This window comes from Heloderma suspectum, chromosome 2, assembly GCF_057233095.1.
Source record: "Heloderma suspectum isolate Gila_16-S chromosome 2, 16-S_ref, whole genome shotgun sequence".
Taxonomy (NCBI): domain Eukaryota; kingdom Metazoa; phylum Chordata; class Lepidosauria; order Squamata; family Helodermatidae; genus Heloderma; species Heloderma suspectum.
In genome coordinates this window covers 142,974,573-142,987,489 of record NC_139459.1, presented here as the reverse complement: position 1 = coordinate 142,987,489, position 12,917 = coordinate 142,974,573, and the positions used below count along the sequence as shown (strand labels likewise).

Sequence of the window (12,917 nt, the reverse complement as noted above, 5' to 3'; positions counted from 1 at the left end):
GTGCTAACAATCAGAAGGTATCGTGCAGCAATCCTGTCTTTTTGTCCTTAATGGATTTCCTGCCATAAGGAAAAAGATAGAAAAGATTGCGGGAAAACAGGGGAGATCTATGCATGAAAGACAGATGGCATCTCTATATTAAAAAACCTGCAATCCTATCGTTGTGGAGCCTTTCCACATTTACAGCAGGCCCCCAGATGGCAACCACGTGATTGCTGAAAGGGGAAGTTTTTAATGTTTAAGGTTCCATAGAACTCAATGAAACACACCACCTAGTGACTGTTTTAATAGTGCAACAATCCGATAAATTTTTAATACCTCATTATGTCTGGATATTTTTAACATGGAATAACCAGGAAATACCTCTGGATGTGCCCTGGAGGTTGACGACGTCATGAAAAGGACCTGCAAACTTCTGTGAGTGACCCACTACAAGCACACAATAAAAGCCTCATGCGTTGATGCCCAGAAACATCTGGATCCCCATAAAATTCCATGGACAAGGCAGGGTGATGGCATGATAAAAGTGTCACCTGGAAGCATCCATAGCGGTGCAGTCAGGATAGGACATTGGGGCAGAAGTCCAGGGCCCTACTCAGCAGAATGAGCAGGAAGGCCCCAAACACAGCAGGGCTGGCTTACCACATTCTGATATAAGGGAAGTAATACCATCTAAAGGTGTGTGTTTGTGTGTGTGTGTGTGTGTGTGTGTGTGTACCATGAACTCCAGAGTCTAAAATGGCCTTAGTGCCCTACTGCTTTCAAGTGCTTCTCTCCTCCATTACACAGCTAACGTAATACCTGATGTGAGTCCTCTATGCAGAGGCATGTTGTGTGATTCTCTATCCCAAAAAATAAATAAGAGGATGAAAGGAATATCAAGTAGGGGATCTCAGTTTCTCCCCAGGAATTAAACTGATGGATTAAAAAAAAAAATGGGGATGAAGGCTGAATGAACACTTGATGAATGGGGAAGGCTGCATGACACCATCGGGAAAAAAAATGATTTTTTTTTTTTTTGCAATCATGATAATTTCATTAGAGTTAATTTTAATTAAATTAGCTATATTTACACCCTTATTTTCTTGCAATTTTTGCACGACTCTGTTAATGAATTTCTTGAATGCAGTGCATTCATGTTTGGTCACTTGTGTGTAGTAAATAGTGATGACAAGAGATGACATTCTAGGGCTTATTAACAAATTAACAGTGCAAATACATGTTTATTTGGAAGTAAATTCCATTGAGTTCAATGGGGCTTACTCCCAGGTAAGTGTGTTTAGGACTGCAGCCTAAAAATTAACAAATCATTGAGGTGGATGGTATCCACTCAAGAGTTTTTAAAGAACTCAGATGTGAAACTGCTGATGCTATAACAAGAATTTGTAATGTCCCTAAGAACTGACAGAGGTCTAGAAAGTAGGCAACGTAATGCCAATTTTAAAAACAGGATCTAGGGGAGGATCCAAGTAATTACAGGCCAATTAGCTTAAAATCTATTCCAGATAATTTGGTGGAAAGCCTTATCAAATCTGCAGAATCAACATGGCTTCTGTGAAGGTAAGTCCTGACTCACTAACCTTTTAGATTCGTTTGACAGCATGTGGATAGGGTTGATCTGTTAGATGTTATATACTTGAGGTACTACCACACATTAGAAACCACATTACGGTTTCTAATGCTACCAATCAAAAGACATTTTGCAGCCATCCTGTCTTTTCCACTTCAATGGATTTTTGTGTGGCTCAGCGTCTAATTGTGTCCGTGCGGTGGATGAAAGGAACAAACCAGAGACACCAACTTAAATGAGTTATTAAATAGGACACAACTTTATTAATTTTGAATAGGATTGGTGGAGGCATAGGGCACGGATCCTGCCACTGGGCAGCCTGACTACTGTCCAATTTTCCTTCCTGGCCCGCCTTCCAGGAGCGTTGGTGGTGAGTGGAAGGGTCACCACGGCACAGACCGCTAACATGAACCTTCTCCCTCCACCCTGGATGTGGCACTCTTGCAGCCCCCACGCTGGCCTGGTCTTGGTGCCACACCCACCCAGATCCCCTAAGCCTAAGGGGATCCCACCGCATGGAAGCAGAGAGCCCAATGCCACTCTCCCTCCCAAATTGACCCAGCCCAATGCCTATCACACCCCACAAATCTGTGACATAAACAATACAATTCTACCAAGAGAGCACACAAAGAAATAGTTCAACTTATTTACACACAGGCTAATCTTGCAGTGAGGAAGGCAAAAACCCTGCCCCCCTTTCTTGCCAGTGAGAAGGCAGGTACAATTCCTTCCCAGCCCCGTTAAGTGGTGACTGACTTCTGTCCACTGCAAGATCTACTTTTACCCGGTGTGGGTCAGTGGGTGGGGAAGCCAGCAATGGCCCCAGCCAACACAAGAGACCCCACTCTTTTATGAGTCAGGTGGACCAGAGAGGGAACTGCCTGCCGCTGTTCCCATTTAGCTTGTCTCCTCACGGCCACATCCCCAGCCGAGGCAATCGGCCTTTCGACTGGCTTGGCGCTATCAGGCTGCAGGGCGGTGCTGCTGCTGCTGCACAAGCTCCTGCTGGCTCCCTTCCTTTCCTGCTACAGGACCTGCGCGTGCTCACAATCTCGGCTCCCCGGTAGGCGGGGAACTCGATTGGTGGCAAGGAAAAAAAATGTAAGAAGTGGTGGAGAAACACAGGTGGATTACACATGTACAGTCGCACAACAAAGGCTTTGTCTGGAAGCATCTATAGTCTTTTTGAACTTTTGACAAAGACCCAGTACCAAAGGCTCCAGGATGATCTTTGCAGTCATGGGATTAGAGGACAGGTCGTCTAATGGATCATCTGATGGATCAGCAATTGGTTAATCATCAGGAAACAGACAAAACAGGCAGTTCTCATAATGGAGAGGAATTCTGTCACAGAGAGGAAGGCCAGGATCCCTTCTCGATCATCCCAGAGTGCAGGACACGGAATAATGGGCTCAAGTGACAGGAAGCCAGATTCCGGCTGAACATCAGGAAAAACTTCCTGACTGTAAGAGAAACATGACAATGGAGCCAATTACCTAGGGAGGTGGTGGGCTCTCCCACACTGGAGGCGTTCAAGATGAGGCTGGACAGCCATCTGTCAGGGATGCTCTGACTTGGATTCCTGCATTGAGCAGGGGGTTGGACTCGATGGCCTCGTAGGCCCCTTCCAACCCTACTATTCTATGATTCTATTGAGGGTCCCCATAGAGGCTGGTGTTTTTAAACTTTTTAGGGCACAATCCTATGCAAGTTTAGTTATTAAGGGCACAATTCTATGCATGTTTAGACAAAGAAAAAGTCCTACAACTCCTAGCATGCCCCAGCCAACATGTGCCCTTAATAAACTATCTGGAGTTATGGATGAGCAGTGAGATGGCCAAGTTTGCAGATGACACCAATTTATTCATCATAGTGAAAACCAAAATGGATTGCAAAGAGCTCTAACCTGGCTAAATGGGCAACAAAATGGTTAATATGTGTTAATGTAAGTATAATAAAGTGATACATATTGGAGCCAAAAATCCTAATTTTACATAAACACTGATGGGGGCTGAACTGGCTAACTTGGAAAGAGATCTTCAGTTTATGGGACAGCGAGATAAAAATGTCAAGTCCATGTATGGCAGCTGTGAAAAACTTGAATTTTCATGCTAGGGATTATTAGGAAAGGGATTGAAGGGAGGGAAACTGCCAGTATTGTAAACTGATGCATTTACATAAATCTATGGTTTGACCACATTTAGAAAACTGTGTACAGGCCTCAAAAGTGAATTGCAGATCAGGGGTGGGCAGAAGGTAGATAAGGATTTACTGGTGTTTAGTAATGTTTCTTTATATAGCGTTCTTATTCTGGTAGTTATGCTGTTTCTATGCGTTTGTTTTATATGGTTTTAAAACTTTATTTTTGTATAGCTGATCTTGCTTTTTAAGATGTTTGTTTTGTAAGCCACTTTTGAGTCTTGTTGTTGTTGTTCAGTCGTTCAGTCGTGTCCGACTCTTCGTGACCCCATGGACCATAGCACGCCAGGCCTTCCTGTCCTGCGCTCTCTCCCGGAGCGTGCTCAAGTTCATATTCATTGCATCCGTGATGCTATCTAGCCATCTCATCCTCTGCCGTCCCCTTCTCCTTTTGCCTTCAGTCTTTCAAAGCATTAGGGTCTTTTCCAGGGAGTTTTCTCTTCGCATTAGGTGGCCAAAATATTGGAGCTTCAGCTTCATTATCTGTCCTTCCAATGAGCAGTCAGGGTTGATTTCCTTTAGGATGGACTGATTGGACCTCCTTGCAGTCCAGGGGACTCGTAAGAGTCTTCTCCAGCACCACAGTTCGAAAGCATCAATTCTTCGGCGCTCAGCCTTCCTTATAGTCCAGCTCTCACAGCCATACATTACTACTGGGAAAACCATAGCTTTGATTAGACGGACCTTTGTCGGCAAGGTGATGTCTCTGCTTCTTACTATGCTGTCTAGGTTTGCCATAGCTTTCCTCCCAAGGAGCAAGCGTCTTTTAATTTCATGGCTACAGTCACCGTCTGCGGTGATCTTGGAGCCCAAGAAAGTAAAATCTGTCACTGCTTCCATTTCTTCCCCTTCTATATGCCAGGAAGTGATAGGGCCAGATGACATGATCTTAGTTTTTTTAATGTTGAGTTTCAAACCAGCTTTTGCACTCTCCTCTTTCACCCTCAACAAGAGGCTCTTGAGATCCTCTTCGCTTTCTGCCATTAGGGTGGTATCGTCTGCATATCGGAGGTTGTTGATAATTCTCCCGGCAATCTTAATTCCGACCTCTGATTCATCCAACCCGGCATTTCTCATGATGTACTCTGCATATAAGTTAAATAAGCAGGGTGACAATATGCAGCCTTGTCGTACTCCTTTCCCAATTTGGAACCAATCGGTTGTTCCATGTCTGGTTCTTACTGTTGCTTCTTGACCCTCGTACAGGTTTCTCAGGAGACAGGTAAGGTGGTCTGGTACTCCCATCACTTTCAGAATTTGCCACAGTTTGTTGTGATCCACACAATCAAAGGCTTTAGCGTAGTCAATGAAGCAGAAATAGACGTTTTTCTGGAATTCTCTTGCTTTCTCCATGATGCAGCGAATGTTGGCGATTTGATCTCTAGTTCCTCTGCCTCTTCTAAACCCAGCTTGTACTTCCGGTAGTTCTCGGTTCGCATACTGCTGAAGCCTAGCTTGTAGGGTTTTGAGCATCACCTTGCTGGCATGTGAAATGAGCGCAATTGTGCGGTAGTTTGAACACTCTTTGGCGTTGCCCTTCTTTGGAATTGGAATGTAAACTGACCTTTTCCAGTCTTGTGGCCACTGTTGAGTGTTCCAGATTTGTTGGCATATTGAATGCAGCACTTTAACAGCATCATCTTTTAAGATTTTAAATAGCTCGGCTGGAATACTGTCATCTCCGCTAGCTTTGTTGTTACTAATGCTTCCTAAGGCCCACTTGACTTCACTCTCTAGGATGTCTGGCTCAAGTTCAGTGACCGCACTATCATGGCTATCAGGGACATTCAGATCTTTCCTGTATAGTTCTTCTGTGTATTCTTCCCACCTCTTCTTAATCTCATCTGCTTCTGTTAGGTCCCTGCCTTCTTTGTCCTTTATCATGCCCGTCTTTGCACAAAACGTTCCCTTGAGATCTCCAATTTTCTTGAAGAGATCTCTAGTCTTTCCCATTCTGTTGTTTTCCTCGATTTCTTTGCATTGTTCATTTAAGAAGGCCTTCTTGTCTCTCCTTGCTATTCTCTGAAACTCTGCATTCAGTTGGATATATCTTCCCCTTTCTCCTTTGCTTTTCGCTTCCCTTCTTTCCTCAGCTACTTGTAAAGCCTCATCAGACAGCCACTTGGCTTTCTTGCATTTCTTTTTCTTTGGGACGGATTTCGTTGCTGCCTCCTGAACAATGTTACGGACCTCCGTCCATAGTTCCTCAGGCACTCTGTCTATCAGGTCTAATCCCTGAAATCTATTCCTCACCTCCACTGTATATTCATCAGGGATATGATTGAGGTCATACCTGAAAGGTTTAGTGGTTTTCCCTACGTTCTTCAATTTAAGCCGAAATTTTGCAAGAAGCAGCTCATGATCTGAGCCACAGTCAGCTCCAGGTCTTGTTTTTACTGACTGTATGGAGCTTCTCCATCTTTGGCTGCAAAGGACATAATCAATCTGATTTCGATATTGACCATCTGGTGACGTCCATGTGTAGAGTCGCCTCTTGTGCTGTTGGAAAAGAGTGTTTGCTATGATCAGCCTGTTCTCTTGGCAAAACTCTATTAGCTTTTGTCCTGCTTCATTTTGTACACCAAGGCCATGCCTGCCTGTTATCCCGGTGATTTCTTGACTTCCTACTTTAGCATTCCAATCCCCTATGATGAAGAGGACATCTTTTGTTGGTGTTAGTTCTAGAAGGTGTTGTAGGTCTTCATAGAACCAATCAACCTCAGCTTCTTCGGCCTCAGTGGTTGGGGCATAGACTTGAATTACTGTGATGTTGAATGGTTTGCCTTGGATTCGTACTGAGATCATTCTATCATTTTTAAGATTGTACCCCAGTACTGCTTTTCCCACCCTTTTGTTGACTATGAGTGCTACTCCATTTCTTCTAAGGGATTCTTGCCCACAATAGTAGATATGATGGTCACCTGAATTAAATTCACCCATGCCTGTCCATTTTAGTTCGCTGATTCCCAAAATGTCGATGTTCAATCTTGCCATCTCATGTTTGACCACCTCCAGCTTACCTTGATTCATTGATCTGACATTCCAGGTTCCTAAACAATATTGTTCTTTACAGCATCGGATTTTCTTTTCACCGCCAGACACATCCACAGCTGAGTGTCCTTTCGGGTTTGGCCCAGCCGCTTCACTCTTTCTGGCGCTACTTGGAAATACCCTCTGCTCTTCCCCAGTAGCATATTGGACACCTTCCGACCTGAGGGGCTCATCTTCCGGTGTCATATCTTTTAGCCTTGTGATACGTTTCATGGGGTTTTCTTGGCAAGAATCCTGGAGTGGGTTGCCATTTCCTTCTCCAGTGGACCACATTTTGTCAGAACTCTCTGCCATGACCTGTCCGTCTTGGGTGGCCCTGCACGGCATAGCTTATGGCTTCACTGAGTTACGCAAGCCCCTTCGCCACAACAAGGCAGTGATCCATGAAGGGGACTTTTGAGTCTACTTGGTGGAAAAAAGGATGTTTTAAAATAAAAAAAATAAGCCATAGTAGGTGGAGCAAAAAACAAAATCTAAGTCCAAAACAAACTCTCCTTCATCCACAATATAATTGTGGATGAGTGGGCTGACCTGGTGTGCATTACTGAGAGACCTGGGTGGGAGAACTGGTACGGGTTAGTCTCTCCCAGCTGTGCCCTCCTGGGTATTCCATGCAGCACCAACATTGACTTGATGTTCAGGGAGGGTCAGGGGTTGCTGTGGTCTAAACAAACTCTATCTCCCTCTCAAGTGCCAATCTTCAGTGTTTGTATCTTGTGTTGGGTACTTGGGACAGATTAAGGATTCTGCTGGTGTACTGCCCATTAGTCTCCCTGCTTGAGCTGACAGAGGTGGTCTTGGTGTTGAGGACCCCTAGGATGATGGTTGTGAGAGATCTGATCTTTCATGCTGAGGCCATCAGGCCTGGGGCAGCTCAGGACTTTATGGCCACCATGACAACCATGGGGCTGTCGCAAAATGTTGTTGGCCTAATGCATGTACGACACACACTTGATTTGATTTTCTCAACAACGTAGGAGGACAGTGATCTGAAAGTGGGGGAAAGGAAAGGAAAGGAAAGGTTCTTCCTGTGCAAGCACCGGGTCATTACTGACCCCTAGAGGGGCACTGCTTACGCTGGCGTTTTCAAGGCAGACTGTAGCGGGGTGGTTTGCCATTGCCTTCTCCAGTCGTGACTTCCTTTCCCCCAGCAAGCTGGGTACTCATTTTACCAACCTCGGAAGGATGGAGGGCTGAGTCGACCTGAGCCGGCTAAACGAGACCCAGCTTCTGCTGGGATCAAACTCAGATTGTGGGCAGAGTCTCTGCACCACAGGAGGGGAAAGTGGGGGAATTAACAATCTTTTGTCATGGTCAGATTACTTCCTACTGAGGTTTAGATTCTTGACAGCCTTTCTCCTCTGCAATGGTGGGGGACCTATTAAAATGATCTGTCCTCAGAGGCCAATGGACTGGATGAGGGCCAACAGACTGAGACTCAGTCCAGTTAAGATGGAGGTACTGTTAGTGGGTGTTTCTTCTACCCAGATGAGTGATATTTGACCTGTTTTGGAGGGGGTTGCATTCCGCCTAAAGGATCAGGTTTGTAGTTTGGTGGGTAGGGTTGATCCAGCACTGTCATTGGGGCACATGGAGCACCTTTTATCAGCTTAGGCTGACATACCAACTATGATCCTCCTATCTGGACAGAGATAGCCTAGCTACATTTATCCATGCTCTGGTATCCTCTGGTTTGGATTACTGAAATATGTTACATATGAAGCTGCCTTTGAGAGTAATAATAGATTGTTCTAAAGTTTTTTCCTATGATCATATTGGGGTAAATATGATCATATTGGCCAGTCCCCATTAATAATCTTGCTGCTCTGTTTTGGACCAGCTGAAGTTTCTGGCTGGTCCAAAACAGGGCAGCAAGATTGTTAATGGGGACTGGCAAATATGGTCATTTTACGCCAGTGCTGCACTGGCTGCCAGTCCATTTCTAGGCCAAACTCAAAGTGCTAGTATTAACCTACAAAGCCCTAAATGGCTTGTGGCCAAGTTACCTGAAAGATCATGATCTTCCATAAATACCTGCTCAGACCCTAAGATCATCCTCAGAAGCCTTTCTGCAGGTGCCCCCACCAAATAAGGTGAGGCGGGTGGCTAATAAGGAGAGGGCCTTTTCAGTGGTGGAACCCCGGTTGTGGAATGACATCCCCAGAGAGGCCTACATTATGGTCTTCTCAGTGCCAGGTGAACATTTTGTATTCTGTCAGGTTTTTTAGTCCTTCAGTTTTAAAAATTGTGTTAGCATGTTTTTAGATCTTTGCGCTGCTGCTGGCTTTCATTTTGGTTACTACTTTGGTTTTATTCTGTATTAAACTTATGGTTTTATATTCTGTTCAATTATGTTATTGTATCTTGTAAGCTTTGTCTTGTAAACCACCCAGAGAGCCTCAGCTATTGTAATAAATAAATAAACAAAAGAAAATTGGTGACTACCACTAGGAGGTGGGGTTTGTGGATTTTGTAAAGACTCCCCTACCTTTTCTCCCATAATTCAAGCACTGTTTGACAGTGCTTGAATTATCACCTCCACCTCAGGAGGAAAGATTAAAGGGATTCTTCACATGGAGCTTTTATCCTACTACTGAGATTGGTTACTCACAGAGGTTTGCAGGTCTTTTAGATGACAAGCATCACTACATCAGCCTAAACTCCCACATTTAAAACAGGGCTTTCTGCTTCCATTTTAAATGCAGGATCACAACAGACTCCCTTTACAGGGGCTCCCCCCCCCCGCTTTCCCCCTTCCTTTCCCCCCTTATCTGAGTCTTCCATATGTTTCATTGGTCTAGCTTCTCATAGAATCATAGAATCATAGAAAAGTAGGGTTGGAAGGGGCCTACAAGGCCATCGGGTCCAACCCCCTGCTCAATGCAGGAATCCAAGTCAGAGCATCCCTGACAGATGGCTGTCCAGCCTCGTCTTGAACGCCTCCAGTGTGGGAGAGCCCACCACCTCCCTAGGGAATTGGTTCCATTGTCGTATTGCTCTAACAGTCAGGAAGTTTTTCCTGATATTCAGCCGGAATCTGGCTTCCTGTCACTTCAGCCCATTATTCCATGTCCTGCACTCTGGGACGAGTGAGAAGAGATCCTGGCTTTCCTCTCAGTGACAACCTTTCAAGTACTTGAAGAATGCTATCATCTCACCCTTCAGTCTTCTCTTCTCAAGGCTAAACATGCCCAGTTCTTTCAGTCTCTCTTCATAGGGCTTTGTTTCCAGTCCCCTGATCATCTTTGTTGCCCTCCTCTGAACCCTCTCCAGTTTGTCTGCATCCTTCTTAAAGTGTGGTGCCCAGAACTGGACACAGTACTCCAGATGAGGCCTAACCAGTGCTGAGTAGAAGGGAACTAGTACTTCCTGGGATTTGGAAGCTATGCTTCTATGAATGCAGCCCAAAATAGCATTGGCCTTTTTTGCAGCCACATCCCATTGTTGGCTCATATTCAGCTTGTGATCGACAACAATTCCAAGATCTTTCTCGCTTGTAGTGTTGTTGAGCCACGTATCCTCCATCTTGTAACTGTGCATTTGGTTTCTTTTTCCTAGGTGCAGAACTTGGCATTTATCCCTATTAAATGTCATTCTGTTGTTTTCTGCCCAGCGCTCCAGTCTATCCAGATCACTTTGAATTTTGTTTCTGTCTTCCAAAGTATTAGCTATACCACCCAATTTTGTGTCATCTGCAAATTTGATCAGCATTCCCTGCACCTCCTCCTCCAAGTCATTAATAAAAATGTTGAAGAGCACTGGGCCCAGGACTGAGCCCTGTGGTACCCCACTCATTACCTCTCCCCAGTTTGAGAAGGTCCCATTGATAAGCACTCTTTGAGTCCGATTCTGTAGCCAACTGTGGATCCACCGGATCGTTGTTTCATCTAGCCCACTTTGAGCTAGTTTGCTCATCAGGATATCATGGGGCACTTTGTCGAAAGCTTTGCTGAAGTCGAGGTATATAATGTCTACAGCATTCCCACGGTCTACAAGCGAGGTTACTTGATCAAAAAATGAGATCAGATTTGTCTGGCAGGACTTGTTTTTGACAAATCCATGTTGGCTTCGAGTAATCACGGCATTGTTTTCAAGGTGCTTCCAGATGGATTGCTTTATCATCTGCTCCAGAATTTTCCCTGGGATTGATGTCAGACTGACTGGTCTGTAGTTCCCAGGTTCCTCCTTTTTACCCTTTTTGAAGATAGGGACAACATTAGCCCTCCTCCAGTCATCTGGCACTTTCCCCGACCTCCATGATTTCTCAAAGAGAATAGACAGCAGTTCTGAGAGTTCTTCTGCCAGTTCCTTTATGACTCTAGGATGCAGTTCATCTGGCCCTGGAGATTTGAACTCATTCAAAGTAATTAGGTGTTCCTTGACCATATGCCTATTGATCTCAAGCTGCAATCCTGCCCCTTCAGCCTGCACTTCGCCTTTGCCAGGGGGGGGTCATAGACCCTCTTTTGGGAGAAGACTGAGCCAAAGTAGGAATTGAGCACCTCTGCCTTTTCTTTGTCATCTGTTATTGTTTTGCCATCCTTCTTTAATAGCTGAACAACCATTTCTTTCCTCTGCCTTTTACTATGCATGTAGCTGAAGAAAGCCTTTCTGTTGTTTTTAGCATCCCTCGCTAACCTCAGCTCATTCTCAGCTTTAGCCTTCCTGACGCCATCCTTGCAATTCTGTGCTACCTGCCTGTACTCTTCCTTTGTTACTTTATTTTACTTTATTTTATTTATTTATTTATTTATTTATTTCATTTCTATACTGCCCAATAGCCGAAGCTCTCTGGGCGGTTCACAAAAATTAAAACCAAACAACACACAATAAAACAATTTAAAATATACAGAACATTAAAACCACAATACTTGGCCTTCTTTCCACTTCCTATATGTGTCCTTTTTTATTTTCAGGTCATCCCTAAGCTTTTTGTGAAGCCACATTGGCTTCTTCTGTTGTCTTCCACTTTTTCTTCTTGTTGGAATTGTTTGTGATTGTGCCTTGAGAATTTCCTTTTTTAAAAGCTCCCACCCATCTTGGACTCCTTTTCTCATTAGCGTCGCTTGCCATGGGACCTTACTGATCATTGTTCTGAGTTTATTAAAATCAGCTTTCCTAAAATCCAGGGTATGCGTTTGACTACACTCAGCTTTTGCTTCCCTTAGAACCAAGAACTCAAGTGCAACATGGTCGCTTTCCCCCAGAGTTCCTGTAACTGCTACTTGATCCACTAAGTCATCTCTGTTGGTTAGGATCAAGTCAAGGATAGCCGATCCTCTAATTCCTTCCTCTGCTTTCTGTAGGAGGAAGTTATCCGCCACACAAGTCAGGAATTTCCTGGAGGGGCCATGTTTTGCAGAATTTGTCTCCCAACAAATATCGGGGAAATTGAAGTCCCCCATTACTACTCCATCATGCTTCCTTAAAACATTGGCTATTTGCTTTTCAAAAATTTCATCCTTGTCTTCTCCTTGGTTGGGTGGCCAGTAGTAGACTCCAACCACCAGGTTCCTTTTATTCTTTGCTCCATTTATTTTGATCCAGATGCTCTCGATGGGGCTACCAGGCTCATCCTCCTGTATTTCTGTGCAGAGATATGTATTTTTTCACATACAGTGCAACCCCACTTCCCTTTCTGTTCCTCCTGTTCTTTTTGAACAAGTTATATCCTTCAATTGCTGTATTCCAGTCATGAGAGTCATCCCACCAGGTCTCAGTTATATCTATCAGGTCGTAATTTCCCTCCTGTATTAAGAGTTCAAGTTCGTTCTGTTTGTTTCCCATACTCCGGGCATTAGTATATAGACATCGAAGACCATGTGCTTCATAGTCTGGCTTTCTTCCTACATGTGTCTGAAGACTATTATTGGACGCTATCAGAGCTGTTCTCTCCGTTACAGTGCACGCACCTACGTCCATTGTTACCCCCAACATTACATCTCCCTTCCCCGTAGGATTCAGTTTAAAGCCCTCCTGATGAAGTTCTTCATGCTGTGGCCAAACACATTCTTCCCATCCTTTGTGAGGTGCAACCCGTCCCTTGCCAACAGTCCATCTTCCAGGAGTATAGGCCGTGGTCCCAGAATCCAAATTT

General features: G+C 44.5%; 1 pseudogene across 1 annotated transcript in view; it reads left to right on the top strand.

Moving 5' to 3' along the window:
• LOC146352896 (protein CFDP2 pseudogene) overlaps positions 1–12,917 on the top strand; it is a 1,048,348-nt pseudogene that overhangs the window by 787,880 nt on the left and 247,551 nt on the right. The gene's annotated exons all lie outside the window — the stretch shown is intronic.